Source organism: Pelmatolapia mariae, linkage group LG4 (assembly GCF_036321145.2).
Source record: "Pelmatolapia mariae isolate MD_Pm_ZW linkage group LG4, Pm_UMD_F_2, whole genome shotgun sequence".
NCBI lineage: Eukaryota > Metazoa > Chordata > Actinopteri > Cichliformes > Cichlidae > Pelmatolapia > Pelmatolapia mariae.
In genome coordinates this window covers 10,581,012-10,588,110 of record NC_086230.1, presented here as the reverse complement: position 1 = coordinate 10,588,110, position 7,099 = coordinate 10,581,012, and the positions used below count along the sequence as shown (strand labels likewise).

The 7,099-nt window shown below is 38.6% G+C and overlaps 1 long non-coding RNA gene across 1 annotated transcript; it reads right to left on the bottom strand.

Annotated features, from left to right (window-relative positions):
• Window positions 1–4,113: 4,113 nt before the first annotated feature.
• On the bottom strand, window positions 4,114–6,873 carry LOC134625302 (uncharacterized). The gene is made up of 7 exons (XR_010093713.2): window positions 6,764–6,873; window positions 5,986–6,097; window positions 5,572–5,674; window positions 5,307–5,458; window positions 5,155–5,187; window positions 4,666–4,850; window positions 4,114–4,208 (listed from the first exon to the last, which is right to left on the bottom strand). It is a non-coding gene; the product is annotated as an uncharacterized LOC134625302 (long non-coding RNA).
• Between the last annotated feature and the right edge of the window lie 226 nt (window positions 6,874–7,099).

The window sequence follows — 7,099 nt, the reverse complement described above, 5'->3', positions numbered from 1 at the left end:
GCAACTTGTATGCAGGAGGAAAACCACATGTCAAAACTGAAGTGAAATGCATCAAGAACTCAAAAAGCCATGGTCATGTGACATTTGTGTTTTGAACCGTACTTTGGAGCAGTCTTTCCAAACATCTGTGCCCTCATAAGTGTGACATAGTGTTGAAATGTCGCTATCGAGCGTTCTCATCTCTGTTGTGAAGGGCTTACCTGCAAATTAAAGTTGGCCATTTGATTTGAACTCAATGTTTTTATCTAGATAAAATAAAACACTTACAATTTATCTTATGTGGTTTTTATATTCTTATATGGTCTGTTTTTGTGGCCATCCATTCTGGTAATTATGACCAATGGATATTTATAAATCTGTTGGTAGATAAGAATACCTTTAAATAACAGCTCATATATTTAGATAAGTACATGGTCAGTGATAAATGTTCGGAAATTTTTGGATAATATGCAGAGAATATCTAACATTTCCCTATAAATGATATGATCTTCGAGCGCCAGAGCTCTCTTACTTTCACTTTTACTTTTGTGTAAGTGGTTTGTCAGATGATGTTCTCTGATTTCATTATTTATAACACAGAGACAACTGGGGTGATTTCTGATAGGACAGCCACAGCTACACAGACCAAGCAGAGCTGAGGAGACACAAACAAAAGGTGCGTTTATATACAATTTTATAGTGTTTTAACCTCCTAGGACCTGGCGTCCACATATGTGGACATCACATTTTGGGTTATTTAGACCAAAATACTCAATTTTGCTCTACAAGGGCCTGATATCCACTTACGAGGACATTATACTGCTACTGTTCTATCAAAATTTTAAACGAATATCCTCATATGCGGCTCTTATTTTTCTTAAAAACAAAAATAAGGTAAAAAAAAAATCTGGTAATTCTTTGTTTTTACATTCATCGGGCCCCAATCAACCCAAATATCAAAGAGAAATTAAAAATGCATGCCGTGGAAGAGTTTGGGTCTTAGGAGGTTAAGTTCAGTCTTAAATCATAACAAACTTTGCATTCTGGGAACGCCGAAGGCTATGCAACTTGGGGCGATGAAGCTATTTTCTGTCGTATAACACTCTGGTGCCAGTGGAAGAGAGCAGGATGAGGAAACAGGGCGGGGTACATATGCTAAGGCTTAAAGCTCTTGAGCCGCATTTGGTGCGGGACACACTCACGTTATGACGGCCAACAGACACACATTTATTCACATTTAATCCATTTTATTCACATTATTTGTTCATTTACCAATAGGAAGGATGCTAAACATGAAAAACACAACGAAAAAAACAAACAAACAATATTTAAAGAAAGAGTTTGAAACAAGCAAAAGAACTATTTAAAATACCGTGACACTAAAGGAACTTGCAAAAATCATGAAAATATAATATATGCTTAGATAACTCATTGTCTTATAATACAGTCTGCTTCTCCTTACATGATCCTGCATTAGAAAAGATGGTGAATACAGCGGCCATTATAACAGTAAGAGCCTTTTAATATGTTTGATCATTATTATAACAAACAGCAGTTGGTTTTCTTAAGCTATTTATATTTTTTGTAGCAACACTTAGTTAGATAGGTGTGGCGGGGCATGGTCTGTGGCGCCGCTGCACCATAAAGTCTGTACTGGGTCCTAAGTTTTGTTGTTGTTATGGTGTATGTGTTGCTGGCAGCTGGAAGGCTGCAGCCAAGTATTGTTGAAACATCAACTGAATAAAGAAGTGTGCTGGAAGATAAGATAAGATAAGATAAGATAAGATAAGATAAACATTTTTTAGTCCCACATGTGGTAAATTTTTTAGTCATGACATTCATGATTTTTGAAAGTGCAAATATGTGGTCAGCCATGCATCTGTTACAATAGGATTTATGGATTCACACATCAACAGCTCCAGTTTTTATAGATAAAAACTGGGAAGGGGCAAGTGTAGTGGTACAGGCCAGGTACACAGACAGATGGGGAGCCGGATATAATGAGCAGCATCTGGCTGCATTTCAACGATATTGGAGACTGCCAAGCTGAGTGAAGAATTACTCAAATCAGGAGCTGGCTAAAGTGATTTTTTAAAAATTTCAGCCACTTTCCATTGCAGAGCTCAAAAGGTTTCAAACTTTCCAGGCCTTAAACCTCATGCATAAAAATAAAACTTTTATGAAAACACTGAATAAAAAAGGGCTCATTTAAATTGATTACATTTACAGTCTTATAGTTTTATATAGTCTTATATTACAATGGGCAAAGATGAATGCCTCTTAATGTCATTCTAACCTTGCTGTGATGCAATATGTTCATTAGTTAAATATGTAACTTTTTTACATTGACAGAAAGGAGAGTTTCACTGGTCCAGCCACTTAAAATTAAAGTGGGCTGAATGTGGCCTGAGATGCAAAATTAATTTGACACTCCGGCTCTAACGGTGTGTTCACACCGAACGCGATAGGCGCGAGCGAAAACGCCCCAAACGCCCCTAATTTGACGCGTGCACATTCGCACCTCGACGCGTGTCCAACAGAAATCCATCGCGCCTCAAAATTGCATATTTTGACTCGCGTGAACCGGAAATGTGGGAGGGATGTGGGAGGAAGTTGTGCCAGACGGTATCTTTGCTAGATGGCAGCTGCCGAGCTAGCGCTTGAAGAGAGAGTCTCCGTTCTCTATTTACTGTGGAGAGCAAAGCAGCGGCGTTAAGGACGTCCTCGCCGTACCTGGGTCCGGTCCTCCAGAGGTGTGAGCAGTTTGGTGAGTTTCACCTGGATGACGGCCGATTTCAGCGATATCACCATCTTTCACTTGCCCAGTTTGAGGACCTGCTGTCCTGCGTCGGTCCCAGAATCGCCCGCCTAGACACCAACTACAGGCGCTCAATCCCACCTGCAGAGCGCCTGTCCATCTGCCTGAGGTTAGTAAAAGTCTTTAATACGGTAGTCCTTTATTGATACCTGTGCTAATATATGCTAAACCATCCGTTTATACACTGCTAACATGGATGTGCTATGCTAACAGTGAATGCCGTCAGTGTTTACTGATAGCAAACTGTGGTATGGAGACGACTGTTTATAATATTTCTAGTGATACTCGAAAGGTCTCATCAAGTCCCGATTTAATTCGATTTATGCTGTTATCAGTGTTTGCAATGATAGCATGGCTGTGGTGTCTATCAGTGTATGCTCTCGGTGTTTGCTGATATCAAACTGTGGTACGAGAACCACTGTTGGTAATCTTTGTAGTGATACTCCTTTTTTTTTTTTATTTACACCTGGTTTAATTCTGGTATAGTTGAATATTTGTATATAATCCCTGCAGCTGTCAGACTCTATAACAGGGGTCACCAGCATTTCTTAAAACTGATAGCTAGATGAAATTATGAACAGTTTGGTTCATCTTTAGTTATATGGTTCTATCTAGCATATTCTATCTTGATAAGCTGTCTTATCACAGGCTAATTTTTCAAAAATATTAACAATGATTTAAGCAAGGAAAGGGCTACATCTCAACATACAACTCTTTATTTCTATTAATGTCTTACTTCATTCCTACCTCACTGACATGTTGAGGAATTATAAGTCATTGGCTCACTGCAGTGGTAAAAGTTGCTACCAATGAAATTATGATATTTGAAAGTTAAAACAAAACACAACTGACTGTTTTATATTATATCTAATATATATTCCCAGATAGCAAGGAAACATTGAAACAATGTTGAGTCAATATCAGGCGACGTCATTGAAGCAACGTTGAAGTGTGACGTTGACCCAACATCACTCTTGCACCCATTTTTAACGTTGAAACAACGTCAGGTTTTGATGTTGAATCAATGTTGAAACCTGACATTGATTCGACATTATATTTTCTAACACTGTTGACATTGAAACAATGTCAGATTCTGATATTGAAACACTGTTGAGCTATGGTATTGATTTTCCACCTCTTTCGCACAGTTGCTTTTTATTGAAAAAAAACAAAAAACCAAAAAAGGTCAATAGACATGTATCATTTGCAAAATACTTTATTAAAAGACAAAGTTTCCTATTTACATTTCTATGTTTCACGTCACTTTTTATTATTTACTCCGGGATGGGGATGGATGATGTGCGTCCTGCGCAACACCCGTACGATCTGGAGCATATCTGAGCCATTTCTGGACTGCTTGAGCAAAGACCAACTCAGACAGAGTTCGCCCCTACCTGCTGCGCCAGGCCATCTAGGACAAAAAATAGACACACACACAAAAAAAGGGAATTAGAGCACATGAATAAGCTCTTGTTAATTGTCTTCAGCAGGGAGAAAGTATGTAAACTCCTAGGCTGATAAACATGAAAGTCACCAGGCGGAAATCAGCAAACTGCCGCATTTGATTCCCAAAGAGCTATAAGCTGAAAATGTGATATGTCTTAGCATGGTGTGCCGTGTATCCTTTAAAAAAAAAAAGAAAACATGGGTCCTCGGGCTGTACAAAGTGTACAACCCGAGGACAAAACAAGCCGAAGACCAAAGACTCCATCTCCAGATTAACCGGACATGAAAGTCTTGTTATTAAGAAAGACAAAGTAATATAGCAAAAAACAGACATAGGAAATGTGAAACGCACCCAGCACATCAATTGATCCCTTTATTGTTCACTTTAGGCTCATAAAATTACAATAAATGTTAAAACTTACCAAATATGCATCTGCACGGCGCTGTCTCTTTAAATGCCCTTTTTTGCTTTGTCTGGTCCTTGGTTTTTTTTCCCCTGTCCAGTTGAGTACAGAGGCCAGCTCCTTTGTAATGGCATAAACCATTACACGGCGGACTCGCACCTCCAGTGTGGTCCAGCAGCACCAATCAACGCAAAGCGTCTCACCTATAGACACATTTTATGAGATGGAATTAGCGTGTCTCATGTCTTAAATGTGTATGCAAGTGCCTGTGTGTTTACTTCATGTAATTGATGATAGAAACATGTCATTTAGTTTTCCCTAAAGCCTGATTTTCAAGTCATACAAAGAATAAACCAAAGTATTGGCAGTGCAATGTATTTCTATTCCCTTTTGTTGGATATTCATTTGTTAGTTCTTGTAACTGCTAAAAGTGTTTACTAGTTTTTGCCTGTCACATATATTTGTTATACCATGTAAACTGTGAAATTCCAAGATTTTCAAACTTGCCTTGTAATAGTGGCCTCACAGAGTCTCTGGAATCTACAGAAAAAAAAAAAATCACAACAAGATGACATTCAGGAGTATAAATTAGGTTTTTTTTTTTAGATAAGAGTACAATGACATTGTGATGCAGCTTTAAAGCTTTTTTAAAAGCATACCATCTATAGGGAAGACATCAGACTCTGCATGCTGGCGAGATCGCAAAGCTGTGTCGGTTTGTGCCGGAGTGGCGAAAGGTGCCGGAAGCTGGGTGGGGCATTATGATGGTTGCTATCAGTGGGCTGGGGGGCAGACTGCGGAGTGATGAGGGCTGTTTAGAAAAAGATAATTTTTTAAGTATTTAAGAATACAGACAACTTGTCAAAAAAGTTTCCTCGTGTCAGACACAGATATGTACACAGACACTAGACAGTATTTTATTACCTGGTATTTTCACTCGAGGGGCCTGGGGAAACCGTTTTTTTGTAGGCTTTCCCCACAAAAAAACTCATCCTCTGAGTCCGTATATGTGTACAGGGGATTTGGTCTAAAGAAAAGAAATTAAAAACGGTCTTAAGTAATTGTAAATATGCTTTTGGCATATTGTTTCCTAAAGTTAGTTTGATTTCTAACAACACACACAGGAAACAGAGACGTGCAAGAAGGTACAGTATACAATGAATTTTTGAAGTGCACAAGTGTACACGGCTTTGCATTTTTAAAAAGTTTACAAACTTCCACTTTTTGGACTATATTATGTGGTGATATTGCAGTATGCAAGCACCACAGATATGTATAAAAGACAAGATCATAAATTCTTAACAATCAAAGATATGTTTGTGAATAAAAAGGTTTTACTTGTGCTTTCTTTTAAGACTGGTCTGGGTTTCTTCTTCGGACTGAAGGTCAGACGTATCACAGCGTTCACGTGGATATCTCTGAAGACTGCGTTCTGCTTCGTGAAATGTGCCTCGAAATACAAACACAATGTATGGCCAGACATACATTACGTGTGGACAAAAGGTGCAAACGCATAGAAAAATCAGCGGTTTCAAAAATACGCTGGTACGTGTGGACGTAGCCTTATTCATTATTCAAGGCACAAACGGAAAGTCATGTACGCTGCAACGTAAAGTTAGGTGAGCGTGCAACGTACAGTCACGTGGGCATGCTGCGTGAGCTTTCAAACTGAGTCTAAAGTTTTCGTGTGCGCATTGAAGCGAGTGCTCTCCAATCATCAAAAGTAACAAAGTCATTGAACACGTTTATACAGTTAACTTTACGTTTATCAATCATATATCACAGATTTAGAATTTTTTGTAGTACTAAGCAACTACAGAGCGAAAGTCTGGGTCAAGCGCCGAGGCGACGGCAAGAACAAAGGAAACCTCGAAGCGTTAAAGCTAGCTTTGTAAGGGAATATAACGAAGAAATTATGAAACAAAAATGTTTTCTTTGTTGATATACTTTGTTCGCAGTGCAGTTTATTTGTTGCCGGATTGTAAGAAGTAGACACAATTTAAATAACAGTAAAAAAAAAACTCGTTAATGTACAACATTAACGAGTTTTTTTTTAATGTTATTCAAATGCAAACATGGAAATACCGAGTAGGAAAAAAAAATCATTCATTCTTACCTTATACTAATCGTGGTGCAGGCCAGTGCAGTGCATGAACTGATGCCTTCTCCGGTCAATTCCGCTGAGAGTAAATTAAATGTCCCGCTCTACTGTAGAAGACAATGAATACCTGGGGGGGGGATGTACCAATGTGAGAGGGGTGCTGCGGAATAGTCCAAGTGATCGCTGCTTTAATTTCCCGGTCAACTATACATAAATTGCACGTAGACACGATTTTTTAAAGCTGGTGAACTAGACCAAGTCATTGATAACAAATGAACAATAAATCTACTTTCTCTGGTACTTTATACCCGATCAGTTGCAATGCAATTTAATGCTCAACTACAAATCGAT